General features: G+C 38.7%; 1 protein-coding gene across 1 annotated transcript in view; it reads right to left on the reverse strand.

Annotated features, from left to right (window-relative positions):
* FRMPD4 (FERM and PDZ domain containing 4) overlaps positions 1-23,428 on the reverse strand; it is a 421,749-nt gene that overhangs the window by 230,084 nt on the left and 168,237 nt on the right. The window lies entirely within an intron of this gene.

A 23,428-nucleotide genomic window follows, 5' to 3' on the forward strand; every position in this document is an offset into this window, starting at 1 on the left:
TGCAGGCTATTTCTGCATAGATCACATCTTCCTTACGAGGTACATTAGATAAACATCATAAGGATGAAAACATCTCTTTTTTTAGCAAAAAGTCTCTCAAAATGGGCTGTACCTGAAAATTCTGAAATTCTCCTAAAACACTGTGAAGAACCTTTAGACGCCTTTCAGCACCATTTAAGAGCAGAAGTAGGTCTGTCCTATTTCCTTAAAAGAGCAGGACTGCAGAGCTAGTATTTAAACGTCCAATTAGGCATTACGGGACAAGGTAATTCAAGTAACAATATCCATCACAGATGAAGCTAGAAAGCTTTCGACACCAGAAGAGTCCTTCATAGGAGTTCAAAAGGTTTCATTCATCTCCCCATGTTGAGAGTGGTAATGGAATAAACAGACTTGTTGGATTTCATGTAATTAAAAAAAAAAATATGCACAGAATATAGAGTAATTCAGATTCTTAGTCAATCTAATTATTACCACTCTAATAAACTGTGATGATTTACATGAATTAGGGATCTGGCCTAGGACTTACTTCTAGCCTTTTAGGCATCTGATCTGAAGCAGAAGTGTTTCCTAACTGCTTTAAGACAAACCAAAATCACTTATGTTTTTTGAGCAGAAGAAACGTTTAAAAAACAAAAGTAAGAATCTATGAACAAAAGCATATACATTCTACTTTTTTGCCCTGCAAGGACGTATGGTAAAAACCAATGATTTATTGATTTCTGAAGTGCAAAGGGTTATGTGGACAGCCTTTGCAGTTCCCTTACAACACACACTCTCAAGAAGCAGTGGGTGAGGTTGAAGAAGTATACTCAGGTACAGCACCAAAGCCACCCAGTACAGCCCAGCACTGCTAAGAAGCACCAATGATCTGAGAATGCACTCTAAGTATTGGCATGCAAATAGGACATCCTGAACAACTTCCTCTCCTTCCGAATTTGCAACATTTATTACAGCCTGAAAAAAAAAAAAAAAAATCTTTAGAAAGTAGGCCAGGTTTTCACTCAGCTAAACTTGGCCACAAACACACAATCTGTCAGGGATCAGCAGCAGCATCACAAAGAAACACAGTCTCTTTTGTGGAAAGCTGAGTAGTTGCAAAACCTGCATAAAGAACAAGGTATCAGGCTTTAAAAATAGCTAAAACCAGAAGCTGCACAACAATCAAAAGCTACTGAGTATAATTATCCCAACGGACTGATCCCAAATTTTAGAGCACAGGTAGGCGAAGGAAAATATTTTTCTTCAGCCTATGCTATAACAGATAGCTGGAATAACATAATCAGAAGTACAGGAACGTGTGTGATACAGAAGGGATACCGGCTGTAAAGTATTATCTGCAGAAGACGACTATGCTCTGGTTTAGATGCAAGATTTCAACAAGGAATTGAAGATCCAGTCCTTTCTTTCCTTATTTTATTCCCTCTTTGACACTGGCCAACTTGCTTATTCTCTCGAACCCAAGTGCTCCAGGTGAAAAGCAGAATTTGCTCTCATCCACAAGAAGATTTTACACTGGGCTAGGTGTATACTCTCTAAACATTTCATGCCAAAGTTTTACAATTAAAACTCTTTATAACAGAGTATTTGTTTTGCCATAAGTATATGTTGAAATCAGTTTAGAGACAGAAGTGACATAAAAGCCTGACGACCGTCTATGACAGGCTGGATTATCTGGCATCCTCAGATATTTGTGGATGGTGGGGAGGGAGATAAGAATCACTGTACTAGATGCCACACGAAATTTTCCATCTCAAACTGTTCCAGTGCTGCAGTTCACCTGCTACATCCTGTCATACAGTACCTGTAAACTCATCATCTCGACAACATCTCTGACAACAAATGTGCCAAAACTTCTCAAGCAACATTTCCAGCTACCTAAAGGAAAGAGAAGGAAAAATATTTTGCTGCAATAAGTGTTTATGACATTTCCCTGGCATTGTCTAATGTTCTGAATTTTAGAACACGGCAAGTAGCATCATTTCTTTTTCCTGCCTCTGAGTCTTCAAAAGAGCCATCAGATAATGACTCCTGAGTCAACTCAAGACATATATAACCCATTTCTCCAGCACTGTTTGCTGATGCCTCTTATGTTTTAAAAACGCATTAGCAGGGAAATATTTATTCCCATCCTCAAACCATCTGACCTCTCAGATTACTAGGTTTCTCCAGAATAGAAGCTTCATCGTGCCTCTTCCTCACTGTCAGTCATCCATCAGGACTCAAAGCTCCCTTACTTCTAAAGAGGTCCCTTAGGAAGATCAAAAGCCAAGCCTCTTTTTCTGTAGCAAAGATTAACTCAGAACTAAAATCTCTTTTTGACTCTGAAGACATATTTGCTTTACCAAGCGTTTTTGTTCTCCACTTGAAAACAGCAGAGACATGAACTGGCTTCAGACTACCTAGTCTTCACTGCTGTTACAGTGAGCTTACTGAAATTGGTGCTGCTTGTCCTGACAAGGTTCATTTAAGGTGACTGAAGTTAGCTTGTGGAAAAAAAAGAGCAAAACCACACCAAAAAACCTGCTGAGATTTTAGATGCAGAGTGTTTGCCATTGAAATTCTATCTCACAATATAATTGTTTACAAGATCTTCCCAAATTGCCTTCAATGCTAAAAGCATGGTATTAAATCAGCCCCTTCAACTATTAAAAATGTCCTGTTCACTCAGGAGCGCAGCGTCTGTCCCCACCGGCTCAGTGACACTACTGTTATGGAAAAACTGAAAAACAAGCAAAAGAGAAGAATCCACACAAAATTAGTCCCAAATAAAAAAAGGTTCATTTCTATGAATTTTTACTCCCCAGAAGAAAAACTAATGAAGTACAATAGGAAAGCAAAAGTCTTTTTCATGACTCCAATTCAACAAAACTACTGAGCATAACAAATACATAATCTTAAAATAAAACGAATGACAATGTCTCTATTCGCAAGCTTATAATTAAGGTTATTCTCAAGTGCTTCATCAAATGAGTTTCTTCAACACGCAATAAAAATTTTGGGAAAAACGTGTACCATCATAACTTACGTAGCTAGAAAAATGTAAATATTAAGTTAAATATTCACTCGATTAAAGAGGTTGCTTTCAAACTTTTCTGGTTATATTATGGCCTATTTTATTTAATCTGATGTTCAAAATAAAGTCTTGCAAGAAAAAAACCTTTGGTCTTTGCCAAATCCGTTCCAACAGTTTAATATTTCAACTCTCCCTGATGTGTTTGCACTGCTGATAACTTATGAAAGTCTTCTAGCAGACAGAAATATTAAGCAATTAGCAGCGTGTATCTTGTTCTTTTCACACAAAAAGGTGAGCACAGGTTAAAAGGGTGGAGACACACATACACAAAATTAGACACAGAACAGAGATATTAAATCTGCAAAAACATACCAAAGCAGCACACACACCCCCCACATATTGAAGTTGATCAGAACCTCCAAAAAGTAAGAGGCCTTATTAATTTATTATTTCTAACACTAATTTACAGTTCCATTGCTTAGAGGATTCCTCTTCCTTCTCTAATATATGATAAATAACAGCATTTAGATTAGATCTAAGGAAGAAATTCTTTACTCTGAGGGTGGTGAGGTACTGGAACAGGTTGCCCAGAGAAGCTGTGGCTGTCCAAACCCTGGCAGTGTTCAAGGCCGGGTTGGATGAGGCTTTGAGCAACCTGGTGTAGTGGAGGGTGTCCCTGCCCATGGCAGGGGGATTGGAACTAGATGATCTTTGAGGTCCCTTCCAACCCAAACCAGTCTGTGATTCTGTGATTTGTTGACTTAAATACATACTCTAACAAAGCCTGTTCAACACCTGTGCAGGTTTCAATGAATTCTGCTCATGCAAATGGCTGTTCCTAAAGATAAAATCTAAATCAGTTTATCTGAACTGCTTCAGCTGGTGAAACCAATTCAGTTCATGTCACCAGCAGACTTCTGTTCTGCAGGTTTTCCAGATACATGAACTCAGCTGTACAAGAAAGTAAAAACATATTTCAGCTAAGCAATGTTTAGAAGCTCCATAGAATTTACGATCTCTAATCTGCCACATTCTCCTTCACCTACTCTGTATTTCAGTAAATAAGATGCTTTGGACCATCATGGTCTGCCTACAAAATCTTTCAATTTTGAAAGACAGCAACTCATAAACAACTTCAAGGTACTAAACACCCCTAAGTCCCCTCATGATTTCTGGTGGTTTAAAAAAATTTTTTTTTAAATATATATATATATTCCCTCTCTCCTCCAAAAACATTATGTCTTGCTTTTCCAAAATTAAAAAAAAATCTCCCAAAAATAATAACAAGCAAACCAGCTGTGTATAAAAGGACAGGCCAGCTATACCCAAAGTGCTGCAAAAGCAGACTATAAGTGAAGATAGAAACATTACCTTTCTCCAATAGGCTTTTTAAGTGTTTCCTTGTTACAAGAGTAAGCTTGAAATTTGGAGGCAGATGCATACTAACTGTCAGTCAGCATTCTTGATTTAATTCTGTACTATTGTGCCCATCGTTTTTCTTCTTTCCTTTTTCTTAAGTGAGGTTGAACTTTTGCAATTACACCTTCTATTAGGGAGGTATTTATACTTCTCTAGGCACTACTAGTGCTGCTCCCATGTTTAGGTACAGCCCTACGTGTGCCCATGGAAACACACAGTGAAAAGCAAAATGAGAGTGTAACTCAAAGAAAGTTACTTTCCACTATTCCTTACAAGTAAACTACAACACACAACTTGTAGTGGATGGTATAGGGGTAAAATCATCATTAACAGACAGTCAGTGCATTGCAGAGAACACGAAGGAAGGGAGAATCAAAAAATATACACGATACTGTATGTCTCATCAATCTGTAACATTTTTCATTAAATGTAGAAAATAGCTTAAAATTAAAGGAAGAGTAGCATAGGTTAAGCTGCAAAACCCATAAGGCTATGAACACCTCAATAAATTCTTAATGATTTTAAGTGTAGTTCTTTCAGTTTTACACATCTGTTAGTATTTACACATCTGTCTGTGTACTTCTATATACTAACTAGCTACAGAAAAATAAGACATAGAGTGCAAATGTTAGTTAAAATATCTTATAGACTCAAAAGAAAAATAAATTGAATGCTTTTATCACTAAACACCAACAAACCCCAGGTAGACAATAATGTCCATCATCTAAAACATTCACACACACAGAGCTTCCACACTGACTTAAGAGAAGAAAGAGATGATATGAAAGCTGGAACAGATCATAGCTGGTCAGAAAGGAGTGCTCCAGACATTACGAAGTAAAAAAAAAAAAAAAAAACAAAAACCAAACCATAATTACATTATATTACTCTAATAAATTATAATAAAATAATTAAATTATAGTATTCTGATAAATTATTCTATATTATTCTAATAAATTATATTATTTTAATAAGTTATACAATTATTATTAATTTTTCATAGTACAATTTAATGTTTGTGATAGAAATTTTTGTTGTAATCTATGCCGATTAGGTAGGTTTTTCAAAACACTATGCCTTCCGACAGGAGGACAGAACACTTTAACCTCTTGAGATCTGTACTAGCCTTTTTCCCCATGAGCTAAATACAGTTTTAATTAGTTCTACAACAATGCCAAAAGTTGCCAAGAAACTCCCACTTCATTCAAGAAGATCAAGAAAATAAACATCTGTGCTAGAAGTGTCTTCTAAACTTTCCTTTGCTCTTTATTTTGTTCAGAAAATCTCCATTCCAGAAACATTTCTCTTTGAGCATTTGTTGTTTGATAAATGCTCATACGTTTTTCTTGTAAAGGGAGAAGGCAGATGGACAGAGATACTCAACTACTAATGCCCATTACAGACCTGGTTTTTGTAGCCTCTCTTCCCCTAACCATTTTATCCACCTCAATCACTGCATATTAGAAGGGGGCTCAGAGAAGTTCCAGGTAATCTGAGTGAACAACATCAAAGGAGAAATCAAAGCAGGGATTATTAGAAATCAAAGCAGATATTATCAAAATATATTTTCACAGACCTGCCAACAAGAGGACTAACCACCTGCTCCAATCTGAGCAAATGCCTCTATGAAATAAAGTATAAACTAATTTTGTGAGATAATCTGCCAAGGGATTCAGCGCATGTGTATGCAAGCTTCACATCTACTCACACTCTCACCAGCCATCAGATACTAGTTCTCAGCTGTTAGGTCTCACATCCCAGTCTCCTTGTCTAGGTAGCCCTGCTTGTTCCATCAGAGCACGGCTACGTTTATCCCCTCCTCTCTTACCTTCTCTTTTAAATCATTTCCAACCAGTACATACAATACATCAATACTTTATTTCTGTTACTTCTACTATACTCCAATTTCCTCCATTTTCCCAAATCAGGATCTTTCCTTAGTCCTTGACCCTGTTATCCCATGTCTTGTGCCACCTACTTTCCCACACCTGCTCCACTCCACCTCCACAATCTCTGTCCTGCCATACGGCTGCCTGTGCTCCACCACAGCAGTCACCGAGGTGGGGGTGAGGCTTCAGATCAGGACTAGTCAGGACAGGTATAGCTGCTCTCTTCAAACAACTGACGACCTCAGTTTCCCTCCTGGCTCCGTAATACCACGTAGCAGGCAAACGCAAGAGCTGCCGACTACGCAGAAGGCACGTGAGACTGAAAGGCCAGCGTGCATCCACCACAGAAAGAGGACCAAGGAACCCCTCCTGTAGACCCCTGAGGTCAAAGAGTCCTCACTGGAGGGCAGATGCCTGAAGCCTCTGACTGTCGCCATGCAATAGGTCCAATTTCCCGGACAATAATCCCTTCCCTGTCCACACTCCAGCAGGGAAAATTTTCTCAGTAACAAGATGCCTCTTTGAAACACTGAGCTCCTGAAGTCTTTTTTTTCCTACATTGGCCATATTGAGTTGGATGTTCACAGGAAAGGCAAAATACACATCCATTATGCAATGGTATTTTTATACATTTGAAAACTTACACTCCTCCTCGGTCTTCCTCTCTCTAGGCTTAATAACGCTAATCCCCTATCATGACCTTCAATTTAAGGTAATGATTCTCAGATTCCAACTTTTTTTTTTTGTTTCCTTCTAGATTGAAATCAGTGTGCATCTTTTCTACAAAGCCTTATCAAAGCTGAATAGAACAAAATAATTACTCTTCCTGTCTTACATAAAGCCCTGTTTAAATTTAATGTGATATTTACACTTTGCAATTACATGACATCCTCACAGAGTGCCTGATTTTCATACTTATTTTTTACCTTGGTCAACTACATTGAATTCAGACCTTCACAGGAGCCTCAGTCCCCTCCCACTGCCTCCTCCTCATGTGTACTAATCAGCTCCAAAAAAGCGACATGCAAAGCTGACAATACAGAACCTGAAAGCTCTTGGTGTAACTTTTCTGTGGCATCAGCTTCATGATACATCTGGTCCCAGATACAGCAAATATAGAGTACTAACAGAAACATTCCACTTCATCCGGGGCCTTTGACACTGACTTCTTATTTTTCATTGCATTCACAAAGACCCATTCCCCCTATATCAAACAACTTATTTAGTTTGTTCCAAAAGCTCATAAATCATTTACCTTAAGACACAGTTAATATGTGAAGAGCTTATTATCACCACAGCAGGCAGTTTTTCCCCAACAGTTCAGAGAGAATGAATTTGATAGGAGAAAAAGAAAAAGAAAAGCCATAATAAATACGATATTGTCAACAGGGTGTCTGGTTGAAGAGCATTCCTACACCACGCACGAGCAGTCTTTGGGGACTTCATTGTGTTTTTTATTTTGACCTTTTCAGTCTTCTTCCTCATGCCCATTGTCACAATAAAAATGACAAAGCTCCTAATAATAAATGTGACACATAACTTACATTCACAGCCATGACATCACAGTCAATCCATGTAGATTAATGAAGTGAATAACTCCTCCTAAACAGCAGAAATAATTACTTAAATACAATGAAGTGAATTATAGCTCAGTATATTACCTGCAGTGTCAATCACACCATTCAGTTCTTCAAAACAGACTTTAAATAAAGCTGCAACAGGCACCAGCATCATTCCCTCATGCTTATGCTTGCCCCTGCTTAAACGATTCTTCAAAAAGCAAGCATGGAATAATACATTTGTATTTTTTATTTTAATTAAAAGTTTTTCTAGATCACTTTGGGCTTCAGATCTATTATCAAGTACAAAAGAATATGATAAATCTGTTTAGATTTATTCATGAGCTTCAAATTATGCCAAATGGTTGCAGATAATCCAAATGAGCAGGACTTTAAAAAACTATCAGCTTACGAGCCATTCCTCTGGCTATGTCAATATCAGAATATCTCTGTTTTTAGGACTTCATGTGCAAGGATGCTTTCCACTGCTTTTTGGTCTTCCTGGATTCCTACTGCTTGGCTAAAAATTCAGGTTTTGCTAAATATAACTGTAATAACTGACATCTTAGTGCTCAAAAGTCTCACAATATAAGAGAGCTTTATTTGCCTTTTGTCAAATTGCCTGTTTGCCACTTGCTATGAAAGTGCTCTCCACAAAGTTAGACCATGTGTCTGAGAAGAAAACCTGTGGGCTGTTTTCTCTCCTGCCCAACAGCTTGCAATGTGACCTTCAGCAAATCACCTCATGTTTGAGTCTTTGTGGAATAGAGGTGTCCTGGTTTTAGCTGGGACAGAGTTAGCTCTTTCTTTTTAGCAGCTAGAAGAGCTCCGTGTTTTGGTTTTACTCAGAGGCTCGCTCTGAGAAGAATGTTGATAGCAAGCTGATGTTTGTGGTTGGAAGTGAAACTCCAAGGACTTTTCAGTGTGCCGTGTTCTGGCCGGAGTGCAGAAGCACGGCGGGATAAGGGGGGAGCATAGCCGGGACAAGGGGGCCATGATTCCCCTTGTGATTTGTGGTGGAACTTAAGATTGAGGGCCAAACTGGCCAATTAGTATTCCATATCATGCAGCGTCATGCCCAGTATAAAAGTGAGGGACAGCCGGGAAGAAGGGCTTTTTACGCTTTGGCTCTTTCGCCACTTCTGCTCTTTTGCGCTTCTGCACTATGGCTCTATTGCCTTTTTTTCCCCCCCTCTCTCTTCCAGTACTCCCACTCTCAGAGTACTATCTCTCTCTCTCACTCTCCCCCTCTCTATTTCGGGGCCTCGCGTTCGTCCGGGATTGCAGCTTCAGGACGAGACGGGCTTCACATACGAGGGGGTGGTGAGCATCTACACTGTGTAGTAGTCATCTGTATTAAATTGTTCTTATGCCGACCCATGGGTTTCCATTTATCCTTTAATTCTCTCCCTCATCCCTGGGGCTGGGGGAGGGTGAGTGACTGACTGTGTGGGGTTTGGTTGCCGGAGCGGCCTAACCCACGACAAGAGGTAACATGCTTGCTGCCTTCATGTGCTGTATATGGCCAAACTATGATGATGATGCACGCTGCTCAAATATGGTGACACACTCAATGTAAAACTCACACTTATCTCAGCAAGACAGTTTTACCCTCTGAGGGTTGAAAAAGTATTTATTCATTACTGAAATGGCCAAAAGACACATTCAACACCTGTTGATGAAGAGACTGAAAACAGACTTTTAATACAACAAAATGACATAGGAAGAGCAACCGAATTCAGCCATTCTGTATATTCAGCACATTTTCCTTGAAGATCATTAATGCAAAATAAAACTATAGCCAAAAGATAGGACATCAAAATTAAAACATTAACCTAAAGAACGTTCAATAGACATCATCTGTTCTACTCACTTTCTTGTAACTAGATAACAAATGATACTACTTACGTCAAGAAAAGATGAATTTCCTACATGCCTGTGGGATGGGATCGCTTGTCTCCACAAAACACATAGCAGAGTCCTTTAAGCTTTTTGAAGACAACATCCATGCACTTCAGGTGACTGATTCACAAGGAGGTACAAGGCAGCAGATGCCCTCAGGACATGAAGGCAAGAAATGACTGAGAAGGCCACACCTCAACTCCAGCTGAAGAGCAAACGGAGCGCTAACCAGAGCGTCACCCCAAAGGCCTGCAGTTTATGATGCTTAATCCCACTATGAGACCTTATTTCTTTCGTGCAGCTAAGACCCAAGAAAAAGCAAGGTTGATTCACCTCTCAGTGGCCATCTTTCTGGATTTTAACTGCATGGCTCCATCATCTGCCTCACAACAAACTCAAAACACTTCTGAACAAAAACACCCTCTAACTGTGCCACTCTGAAATCCATTTCATGCTCTTTGAAACACATTTCATACTGTAAGCCAAAGGAGGAGGGCAAAAGGCAGAGGTTACTGCAAGGAAAACCCTACCCAACCGTGTTCTCCCAAAGTGGAACTTGGTTATGCTTACCAAGGAGATAAAATACCATCAAAGCCATTTGCAAGACTCATGAAGAAGAAATTATGTTATGTAAAAGCCTGCACTGAGGGCCTGCATAATGCATACGTAAAACTGGAATTGGGTACTTTTAGTACAAATTTTCTAAAGGAAAAATTTTAGTATTAGTAAAGGAAATTTTTTTAGTATAAATTTTCTAAAAAAATTTTTTGTTTGGAAGTGTTTTTCTGAGAAAATTTTTTGTATGGAAAGCGAAGTCAATGCCTACAGCCTAATTATGAAGGATCAGCTGTGCACAAGAGGTAGGGAACTTTGTCAAAACATCACTGTCCCTTCCCAAGTAATTAACAACTCTGAAATTAATTACCTACACTGCTTACAAAGTAAGAGTTCAATGAATCTTGCAAACAACAAAAACTACACTAAACAGTAAGGCAGTTTAATCCTTACTCTTCTTTTTAGTACCCTTTAGTACAACACCTTTGGGTACTAAAAATTGGGAGGACTTAACAAGAGTGACTTGTATTCTAATACCCCTGAAGCCATTGTGAAAGAGAAAAAAATAAGTTTAATTCATTATCTATAGCATTTAGAAAAAAAACCAAACAACAACTAATGCAAAAGATATTAAAAAGGATTTGTACTGGAATTCAACTTAGCAAAAAAAAAAAGTTTTCTTTGTCCTTTAAAAATGACCAATTTTGCTAAACTTAAATTAACTATGTACTCAGTCAAGCATGACATCTATAAACAGATTCCTCATCAACATGACCTTCTGTTATATACAAAATTTTAAGTTCAAAAGTATTCAAGACGCCAAAAGAAAAACCTGCTGCTAGTGAGGCTAAAAACATAGGGAAGAGGGAGCATTCTTTACAAAAACCAACACTGATATGCTGATTCACTAATGAGTGATGGAGGTACAATAATAAAACAGAAAATACAAATCTAGAAGTAGTACTATTCTACATTTAGGTGCTTTTTTTTTTTTTTACTTTGAAAACACAGTATTAATATATTCCAATTAGTAGCTAAAGCAACTAGCACCAAAGAGTTTTTAAAAAGTTATCCAAGGAGAATATAGTTAACACAGTACAGATTTAAGGAAAAATTTTACGTCAATCCAATTCCAAATAATTTTTTGCAAGATTAGAAATTTGATTGATAGTAGATCTCCAATGGTTATTACCAACATGCCACCTTTGATTGACTATGTTTCTAGCAACATCCTACAATCTCCAGCTTTTTCATTAAATTACTTGAAAAAAAATACTAGTTGGCCATCTGAAGATGCAAAACCATATAATAAATAATTAAGCCAAAAAAATCAGCCATATGGATTGCTGAAGACAGTATTTTGACTTCAATAAACAACAAGGCTCAACTAAAGGGCCACAGATTTACCATAAACTTAAAAAATAAAACATAATAAGGCTGCACTTAGAGTGATGAACTTCAATCTGAAAAATCTCTAAACAAGATTTAGAGATCTTAAGAGCTAACAAACTAAGCAAACTTCCTATGAAAACCTTCAGAAAAATTAATAAAATTAATCTTGAATCTATATACTGGAATACTAAAGAGACTGTACGACCTCTGTTGTTGTGTCAGCTCCCTCAACACAGTACCAGAGAATACTATCCAATTTGGATGTTTGCGTATTAAAGAAGGTTCAGAAAGAGCCATGAGAATGACTGAAGAGACTGAAAAGCATGTTTTACAATGAGCACACCAAAACACAACCTCGTTAGCTTGTCGGAAAGAAGGCTAAGAGGGGAGTTAATACAAATTGAGAATAAAGAGCTCTCTAAATCAAGAATTGTAGCCATGCTGTCTCAGACTAGAAAAGGTCACCATATAGTTAAAAAAAAAAAAAAAGAAAACGGAGGAAAAAAAAAACAAAACAGTGAAACTCTCTACCCTTTGGAAGTATTCAGAAAGGGAAAAACAAAGGCTGAAAGCCACCATTGTTTTTCAAGAGAAATATTTAGAACAAGAAATAGCAAAAGGAATGGAAAGAGCACTAACACAGACTTCTCTCCGCTGGCCCTGTGCTACAGCTGACCGAAAGAGGCAGGGTGACAGCTCGATCAAACAGAAAAAAAGCTTTGTTACATGAAGATGCCTTAGTTAACCCGCTGGAGTTATCGGAAGAAAAATTGAAGCTGTCAGCAAGCACACAGCATAAATAAAGATGATATGCAAATATACTGATGACAGCAACGTTTCAAACAGTATTTACACAACTGGTTGCATAGTAAGGTCTTTTTTTAAAAAAAAAAAAGGAAAAAAAAAAAGAAGTCAGCTAAAACATGGATGTACAGAAACCAATGGCAAGACACTCTTTTTCTGAAGGCATTAGGCCAGCTGTGATTCTCTACATAACACTTTGAAATGCATATTTAAATGACTTGTTTTTTCTCTCAAAATTATATTTAGCAAAAAAAATACCACCCAGCAGATGTTATCGCTTTTCCAGATGTAGGTTTCTGTCCTGAATCAGCACCCAGCAGTGACGATGCCTTGGCTCACTCCGCTCCTTGCGAGGCAGGCAGCAGTGAACCACAGCTCACAAGCCAAGCCAGGTAGGTGACACCCACGTCAGTCTGTACAGATTTTGCTGAGACTTTTCTACTAGGACATTGTTAATTCAAAATCTTTATGCACATGAAGTCTGTGTGCACAGAGGCAAGCTTTTTACTTCAGAGTTCTACAGACATTGACCTTTATTTTGTGAGACTGCTCTGTAACATCATCTCAGGGGGATCTTACAATTTACTGTGTCAACTGCCTCCTACTTCTACAGTCAGAGCTGCAGGAGTTGGATACACTCTTCTGCTATCACTATGGACTGTCTGCTACCGCCAACACCTGCAAGTGAACCGCAGCATTATTCCTTATAGCCATTCAAAAAAAAAAAAAAAAAAAAAAAAGAGTCATTACAAGGGTGGTCAAGCACTGGAACAGGTTGCCCAAAGACCTAAATTGGAGCAGAGCTCAGAGCATTTCAAATTCAGTACTGACCTTGCTTTGAGAAAGAGGCTGAACTAGAGTCCTCCTGAGTTCCCTCTCCACCCTGAATGACTCTATGACTGCTCATTTCAGTCATCACCAGCCCAGACTCTGATGACTCTCTTCCCATGATAACAATACCTAATATTTGATATACAAACTGACTACAGTAGAAAGCCCAGGTACCTTGGCAAGTTTCTCTTCCTCAGATAACAACTTTTGCAGCTCATGCTAAAAGCACACTGTCACTTTCAGCAACACATGACGTGTTTATCCTCTTTTAGAACTTTTGCTGGAAAGCAGTTTCACAGAGCACATCGCCAAAGAGAAAAGCATCAACTACACCTTTCTATTTCTGTACAGAGCTGCCACCCAGCCTCATGCCCCCTAGACTGCCAAGCAGCTGCTCTGCCAGCTCCCATGGCCTTACACAGCAGAATGCCTGAACAGTACGTCATTGTAATCGTTTTCTTGAGGATTATGCTGTTTCACCAGGTTTCCTCTCATCTCTCCTCCTCTTGCACATCGCCCGCATTCCCCTACTTTTTATATAGGTCTCGTTCTTTTCATCCTCTATTTCACTGGCTCATTAGAAAATCCCAAGCTAGGAATAATATTGCTCCTGTTTTCCTTTCATGAGTACCCAACACCCAAACCAACACTGGATAACTGCCATCTTTCAGATTATTAAAGAGTTTATTATAAAAACAAGATTTAAAAACAACAAGCAAAACCAAAAACTACAGCCCCAGCTGCACGATATGATTTCAGTCTTAAAAACAACCACAGACAAAAAATAGATCCAGGAACTGTTTGGTTAGTCCAAAGGCTAATAAAGAATGAGCCCAGACAGAACTGGTGAACCCAATTAATTTCACTAAGTTTTGCATCATGCCTCTGAGGCAGAAGACACTTTTCTGCAAACCACTGAAAGGATCTTCTGTGTGTGTCAAATTACAAATTCAGACTTACCCTTGTCCTGTACTTATTCCTATTCTATGACTGTATCTGCACCTGTATTTCTCTGACACCACTGAAGGTAAGGATTGACAGTTTCTGCAAGGTAACGCATGTTCCTGAAGGAGCACAGAAGTATGAACAAAGGGGCTGAGATTCCCTTTGCCTAACCTAACTGCCTGCACTACACTTCATAACAAAAGAAGAGACAGAAATGGACACTGGACACAGAAAAAGCAACAAATCGCCCTTTGCGAATACCTCACTCAACCGATTACGAGGCAAAACCAGCCAAACTACCTCAGACGAGATGCTCATTTCTTGTCTGTTCTCAGTCTGTTTCTAAAACGCTTGAGCTCTAGGTAAGGATGTGCTTCAGCACCAGGAGAGTCTGAATAGCCCGGCATGGGTGAGAAAGGTCTTCCTGACCACCTGCGCTGTAAGACCTTGTGTCTGTGGATGGGCAACAGAGACCAAGAGATGTAGGAAGTAGGAGAACTGGAGCCCACCCAAAGCCAAGGCAAGGCAGCAACGTGGATCCAGTCACGAAGCTTAGGCACCCCAGCTTGAGAAGCACTCGCAGGGAAGCGCTGCTCAGCCAGGCCCGGACGTGTGCGTTGCAGCGTTATTAGCAACTGACAATTCTGCTACTGTAGTCTATGTTTCAGAGTTTATTCATCTTATAATTAGGTTCACTTAAGTACCCTCGAGTTAATTTGGAAGAGCACATGCACATGATGAGAGAGAGAGAAAGAGAGAGAATGATTTAGGCGGGTAAATACAGGAGTCCCATTAAAAAGCAAAGCACTCCACAATCACAACAGTAGTAATCTTATAATAATATCTGAGATTTTCCCAAAAGGTAACTCAGCAGTGCAGGACTTTTGCATACACCAAAATACTGTGCAGTAAGTAATAATCAATGATAATCCATGTGGTTTATAGCATCTAAAGGGAACTTGTCACAACAGACATCATGTAAAACAAAATTCGATGTGAATGCAAAACTACTTTTCATATTCAAGCAGGGGCAAATCCATCAAATAACAGTAAGACTTAATTAACACAGAGTTCCTCATCATTTCAAATAACAGAATCACTCATATATTTATTCCCTGTAGAGTATAGCAGCTTAGTTTCACACTTCCACCTTTTCAAGGAAGTGGACAGTTATTGCCAATAGAACGTCAAGCTTTGCAAGCTTGGTATCACTAACTGCACAGAAGAAATGTGTACTAAAATACTGTTTTCTGGACAAAAGCAGAGAGAGGAATTAATATTTGATCTCATGTATCATCTCAGTTCAGAATATTTTGCACCTTAGTTGAAGATACATTATTAATTTTGTCACACAAAGAAGAATCACTGCAAACCCTGAAGAGAAAATAAGGGTCAGTCATTTTAGGCTCTAGAAAATACGCAATTTCTAACAAGCTTGTTTTCTTCTTATTTTTATAACTACAGTATTAGTCATAAAGCATAAAACATTACCACAACTGGAAATGAAACAATACATGCATATGGAAGTAAACAGATACAGATTTTTCTTAATGTTAGGAAAGAGATTTTTGAAGTAATCTTCAAGAGCACAGAGGTAATTTCTACATGGACTAGACCAATAGCTTGCTCTGGTCTGGGGATCTTTCCCATCATTCCCAGAGAAAGAGGTAGCTACAGAAATTCATTGAATCAAAGAATCATAGGATGGTTTGGTTTGGAACGATCTTAAAGATCATCTAGTTCCAAGTCCCCTGCCATGGGCAAGGACACCCTCCACTAGATCAGGTTGCTCTGATCCACTAGATCCCCCAACCTGGCCTTGAACACTTCCAGGGATGAGGCATCCACAACTTCTCTGGGCAACCTGTGTCAGTGTCTCAACACACTCAGAGTGAAGAATTTCTTCCTTATATCCAATCTAAATCTGCCCTCTTTCAGTTTAAAGCCATTACCCCTTGTCCTCTCACTACACGCCTTTGTCAAAAGTCCCTCTCCAGCTTTCTTATAAGGCCCCTCCTTTAGGTACTGGAAGGCTTCTAGAAGGTCTCCCCAGAGCCTTCTCTTCTCCAGGCAGAACAAGCAAAATCACAGGAAAATTAGTTAGCCTTTCTGTTGCAGGTTTACAGTGAAGCAGCAGAAAGGATAGTGTTGCTCTCTTCCCCAGGCACCTTCTACAGTTCAAAGACTGAGAATATTCTGTCATTTTTAATTCTTGAGGGACAATTCTTCAGTAGATTTCTAAAACCATGACATTTCAGGTAGTAAAAAAAAAAAAAATCACTAGTGCAGTACTCAATTTAACCCATTCTGGGACTTCCTATCTCCCAGTCTCAGTTGCTTCACTTACTTGTCTAGTTTCTCACTACAGAAAGTCTCAGGGAAGAGGAGTAGCAGATACTAAACATTTTGTTATTTGATTACTGAAGGTTTATAAAGAAAAAACAATTTCTCTAGCTCATCTAGACTGAATAAGCACAAGGCTGAGAACAATTTTTTTAAGGACCTTCTGAACAGAGGTAAGAAAATCCGAAATGTTATCAGTGTCACATTTTCAGCTATACATTTGTGTTTCTTGTTATTGCCATCTTTATGCATGCTTCAAAGAAAATAAATGAAAATTTACAGTGGAACACAAAATCATGTGGTAAATGGGGGTGGACAGAATTCCCTCCCTCCCTCCCCCAAAATCACAACAGGATCTTACCACACCAGATCAATTTTCAACAAACCCAGTTGCATAAACTTCTTGGTAACCATGTACCTAGGTCACATGCATGTGGTTCGCTTTAGAAGTTAAAACTACTGAACTTCCTGAACTCATCTGATATTTGCAAATGGGCTTTGCAATTTTCCTCTGCCTGAAAAGCAACTCCTCTGCACAAGATTTTTATTCAAAAGCTACCAATTATCCTACAAGAATTATGTCTCAACCAAATGCAAAACAATGACGTTTGTCTCACTCCCATATGGAATCTAGTAAGTCTGCCAAGAAAATATGCTTGCACAAAAAAAAAAAAAAGAGAAAACTACAGTTTGTGTTCATTTAGTCCTTCATCTACCCACTAAAAAGTATTCTTGCTAATGCCCTGGGACAGAATAAAGAAAAAAAACCTAGAAATATAGCTACTAATAAACTAATATATATCACTATATTTATACTAAAGCATAGCACCTTTTAAAAGGATTTCTTTTCTGCAAGATGAAAACACATAAGAAAAGGAAGAAAAATCTTATATCCACTATTGACAGTTACTTTGGTTCATGCCTTCATCTTTAAGTAGCTTCTCTTTGCCTTAAGAGATTTAAAAAAAATCCTGCTATTTCTTATGTACGTGTTTCTCTTAAAAGTACTCTGATTTGAATGCCTAATTACCTTGCATGCCAGACAATTCCTTTTTATAATAAATAAAAATTATTTTTTGGCTATCACCTTGCTATTTTTCTAAAATATTGTAACTGCATCTTTTGTTTACTGAACAGATGCCATATATTCTGCTTTTAACATCTAAGTATTTTTTGCTGTGATACATTAAAACATAATTATTTCCTGCTCAGCAGGTGCCACGCAGCATTACTTCATGGTTAGCCAGTCTATTTGATGTATCAAGCACAGACTGGAAAGCTGCTTTTTATTTTTGTAAAGGAGGTTTCAAAAAGAAAAAAAGAACTGGAGGACAGGTTAAAGAGCCTTACCAACACTGAACCATTTTAACTTTCACTGCATAATTTCTGAGGTAACTTTCCTTAATCCCCTCTATCATTAAAACCATGCAACCTGAGGGCTTTCGTCTTCCCACAAAACAACTAGATGTCATAAACCAAATGAAGCAGGTGATTGGGAAAAGTCAGTATGGATTTACCAAGGGCAAATAAAGCCGCCTAACCTATCACCTTTTATAACAAAATAACTTCTTCTGTCGACATAGGGAGAGCAGTGGATCTTGTTTACCTGGACTTCAGCAAAGCGTTTAATGCTGTTTCCCATAGCCTTCCCCAGAACAAACTGGCAAGATACAGATGGGATGGGCAGTCTGCGAGATGGGTAGGAAACTAGCTCACGGGTCCTACTCAGAGGGTGGTGGGTCAATGTTTTTTTAACTTATGCTGGCAGCTCATCACAAGTTGTTCCCCCCACGCTGTTCAACATCTTCAGAAGCGATCTGGATGATGAGACTGAAAACAGTCTCACCAAGTTTGCCAATGACACCTTAGAAAGGAGGGCTATCTTACACAGAGACCTGGTCTGGACAAGCTGGAAGAATGGACTAGCAAGAATAGTATGAAGTTTCCCAGGCAAGTGTAAGGTCCTGCACCTGGGACAATATAACCAAAGCACCAAGCACAGGCTAGGATCTCTGTGGTTCAAAGGGACCTGGGAGTCCTGAGGGACAAGCAGCTGCACATGAGTCAGCATGTGCTACTGCAGCAAAAAAGGCAAATCAGATCTTGGGCTGCATCTGCATGGGTATTACTAGCAGAGATAGGGATGTGATGATCTTACTCTACTCAGCACTTCTCAGGCCACACCTGGAGTACCATGTCCACTTCTGGTCCCCACAATTCAATAAAGATGTGGACAGACTGGAGAAGATCCAAAGGAAGGCCATAAAGATGACCAAAAGTCTAGAGAACCTGTCATGTGAGGAAAGACTGAAGGAGTTTGATCTTTTCTCCCTGGAGAAGGCTCAGGCAGGACCTTGTGACAGTATTCCATTTGTTAACAGGTGGCTACAAAGAGGATGGAGGCTCTCTCTTCACAAGGAGCCACATGGAGAAGACAAGAGGCAATGGGTACAAGCTGCATCAGGAGAGGTTTCATCACAGTATAAGACAGACAACTATTATTCACTGGAACAACCTACTCATGGATGTGGTACAGTCCCCATCACTGGAGGTTTTCAAAACACAATTAGACAGGGTGCTAGATAATCTCATCTAGGCTCCCATTCCCACAAAAATTTGGATCAGATCAGCTTTCAAGGTCCCTTCTAACCTGGGTTGTTTTATGATTCTATGATTGTAATTACAAAAGGAAATACAAAAAGGTTTGTAGCTACTTTAGCTTTATTCTACCTTTTTCCCCCCAAGAGTATAAACGTCCCAAGAGGATGCTGAAATCAGTGGGGCTGTTGTAACCTTTCTTTGGTAGTTTTAAGGTTTAGCCCATTGCCCCATGCCACTACCTCCTTCCACCTTCATTTCAGCTTCCTAAAACAGTCAAGAACAACATTCCATGTCACAGGTCATTTCAGTTCAACCACCCAAAAGTTTTCCTTTGGAAGATACAGACATTATGATAACTGAGTTTGCAAGGCTCTGTAAGGCTTATGGTAGCCTACCTTCGGAGATGCAATGATGTCACGTTTCTTAAATTCCTCTGCCTGAAGGAACCAAGACTAAAAACAAATCTATGAAACAAACCAATGTGACTGAAACAGAGCAGAATGACATACTTTATCTAACCTATTTTTAGAAAAATGTATTAAACTCCTCAATCCTTCTTAAAAACATTCTTTTCATTTTTTTTTCCTTTTTCTTCAGCAATTGCAGGTTGTTATCCTCCTTCTTCCAAATTAATTTACATCCAAATGAGTTAAAGAAATGGGATGTTACTTCTCACAAGCATTCTCATCTAGAAGAAAAACAAACAAGATGCAGCACTACTTCACCATGAAAGCAGTCCACATTGTTCCTAGATCATGCGTTAGCACACAAAGTTTATATAAATGTTTCATTTTCAGAATTACACATACACCTAGCATGGCAGACAATACACTACAGTCATAATAAAAAGGTGTTAACAAAAGAAGGCTAGCCAAGTAAGATGTGCATCATCTTTGATCCCTGAAGCAGAGGGAAGCTGAGAACAGCCAATGTGCCTCTCCACATAACCAGCATGGTCTCCCAACTGTCATTCAATGAACTTTGCCAAGCAGCCTGACTAATTTAAAAAAAAAAAAAAAAAAAAAAAAAAAAAAAGGGGCGGCTTTTCCTACCGGATCCCACAGCAGGTGCTGCCTGGCTGGACTCTTTCCACACAGCTTATCAAAAGTCCCCCAAACAGGACCACACAGGCCAGTTCAGTGCTCACTACACCCACCGCCCTTGTGCTCCTCTTCCGCAGCACCCATGGGACGATGGCTGCGTGGCCCCTGGGGTGGCAGAGGGGCAGGCAGGGAGACATCAGCAAGATGGGTTGTGCGAGGAACAAGAAAAAGTCACCTTGCTCTCTCCCTGCCAATGCTAAATAGAGTAACAACCATGAACCGCTCAACCACCACCACATCAGCTCGCTCTGAGCTTGCTCTCTTGCAAAATCGAGGGGAGTAAAAAAAAAAAAAGAGCTGCCTTTTGCGAAACTAAGGTAAAACTCAAGCTGTAAATGTTTCTCACCTGTCTGCAAACGTCAACTGTGTTTGTTTATAATTTCCATAAAACTTTCTTTTTGAGGAAAAATTGATTGGGTGTCCTGATTGTCTGTAGACAAGTCTAGGCAAATTTACTTAACTGTTCTTCTACACTATAATTGTACTTAATTGCTCTTTTACATTATATATTGATCTATATATACTATATATTCATACTATACTATGTTAGTTATTCTCTGAACTTTTAACTGTCTTTACAGTAAAAATGCTTTCTCTTGGGGAAAATATAATATTAAACACTGCAGTTACTGATATATATTTTTACTTATTTACTCTATTCAGTGAAAAGTTTCACTTCAAATCTTGGACACAAAAGGTATGTCTAAAAGAAAATCCAAATTTCTCAAAATGTACTTACTATAAACAAGTATATTGTTACTTTTTTATTTTATTTGGGGAGGGGTGTAAAACTTTTGTAAATTTTGTAGCAGGTCACAACATTCTTGTTACTACTCAGTTCATCAGGTGTAAGTTTTGGGAGAACCATTGCTTGGGTTTTTTTGTTGTTTGGTTTTTTGTGTGTGTTTGTGTTTTTTTGTTTGCTTGTTTGTTTGTTTTAAAAACAGAGCAGCTTTCTTTTTTCTATTACTGTTCCAAATAAACAATGGTGCCCAAACAGTGGTTGCCGGAGTCTTTAACTAATTCAGTCAAGGAAGAACTCCTCAAATCTTAAGAGGGGAAGAAAACTGCAAAATAACAAACCCACAATTTTTTAATACAGCATTATATAAACTTCCACATAATTCACCACATTGCTGAATAGACAAAGTTATGAGAAAGGAATCTTCCTCTTCAGTAGACTGTGATCAGTCTTTATACACACTAAACCGTCCTAACAGACTACTTTTGAAAAATATGCTTCAGATATCATTAAATACGAACTAAGTTTCAAAACAAATGCTTAAAAATAACTTGTGTACTTCTAACCATTTAGACCACAATGTTCAGCTACGCATGTTTTCTAATTATCAGTCTGGAAATAAAATATAGCTTTAAGTATTACCTGGAAGGAAAAAAAAAAAGTTAAAAAAAGAATAAACATCCTGCAAGCATGAAGAGGATGTGGCTCCCAAAAGGCTGGAGCTCAGGGCCACCTGGCAATGCGGCACAAACATCCCACAAAGAGAGTGTGTGCAACAGATAAGAGTTGCATTGCTCCCAACGGTAACATAAGAGTTAAATGCTACAAAATTATTTTTTTCATTCATCCTCAGGCAAAGTAAACCCATCAAGAGGGAAATGGAGAGCAAAATAGGACACTGCTAATGGAATATAAGTGGCCTTTATTTCTAGTTTTCAAAATAAGCAAGTGCAGAAGTGAGAGATTTCCAAAACACAGCCTACAGCTGGAGGACAACCAGAAAGCAGTGATAGGATTAATCAAAACCTCCGCAAAACATATTTGCTAAGGTAACAGGAACAGCATTCAATATCCTCCAGCAATGAGAAATGTTCAGCTACAAATGAACAATCATTTAGGATGTCTAAAGAAAACCTCCAAAAAAAGATTCTCTCTTACAACAGTAGAATACAAGAGAGATCTTAGTGCTGATACAAGCATGGAAATAAGATGTCAACATCAATGCACCTTTGTCACTGTTAAAACAAATTTCAGGTAATGACCATGTGCATTGTGAGGGCATAAGGGAGGAATTAAGCCAGTCAGGCACAGCTTCCCTTATAAGAAAAAGGTCAACCTTCAGTATATAGGCAACCCTACCATCAAACATCACGTATTTTCTGTCCCAGTCCACAAAGCCAGGCTGCGTTTAGAACAGCAGCTACTGAAAACAGTGTGCAGAACCTACAGTACCACTGACTGGACTCCAGAAATTAGAAGATTTTCAGATCACAAAAGAGTGATTTTTAGAAAGGATATACCTCTTTAATCCAATTTAAAGATGCAAATTTTTAAACCACTGTTTCTTTATAACCCTAAATTCCTAATTCAGAGAATCTCTTTCTGTGGCCTGAACACAGCGACAAGTCACTGCACTATCAGTCATCTGATCACAGGGGGCGAGGAGGTGCTACTCAGCAGGCAATACACTGAAAGACAAGCTGGCCTCCACATTTCTATCTTACTCACACCAATTTATGCTACAGGAATATGCCCTACATGCCTTCTGCGTCTCCAACACAAGTTGAAGTTTTGCACACTTCAGTAGCGTGCAGATTTTCCTACTGATGATGTTCAACTTCTTGGGTTCAGAATATGCAGTACAATAGAAAAATACTCGAGGCGCAGAGAGGAGTAAAAAAAAAATAAAATAAAATACAGGAGTACCATCCCATGTAGCACATGCCTACCTTAAAGAGAAAAAAAAACACCAAAAACCTGGAAACGACACCCCTAAACAGCAGGTATCTTCAGCCTTGCCTACATCAAGACTTTCTGCTATGCAAGGGGGTACTAATTCAAATTTGATCATCGCACATAAGTCAATGATGTTTTTTAAGCACATCTCCATGTATGAACACAAAACCCACTAACACAAGAAGAAAAACCATGTAGTCCATGTCTCACCACTTGCATGTATGAATATGTTTGCTCTGGTTTCTGGGTGACTTTTTGCTCGTTTGTTTTTGTTTTTTTTTTCCTGGTTTGCTTTTTGTTTTAAATAGGTAATGCCAGTATTTTTTCAACTAATTTGAAAGGACAGGGAGTCTGCATGGACAGCATAACAG

Source organism: Tauraco erythrolophus, chromosome 1 (genome assembly GCF_009769465.1).
Source record: "Tauraco erythrolophus isolate bTauEry1 chromosome 1, bTauEry1.pri, whole genome shotgun sequence".
In the NCBI taxonomy this organism is placed as follows: domain Eukaryota; kingdom Metazoa; phylum Chordata; class Aves; order Musophagiformes; family Musophagidae; genus Tauraco; species Tauraco erythrolophus.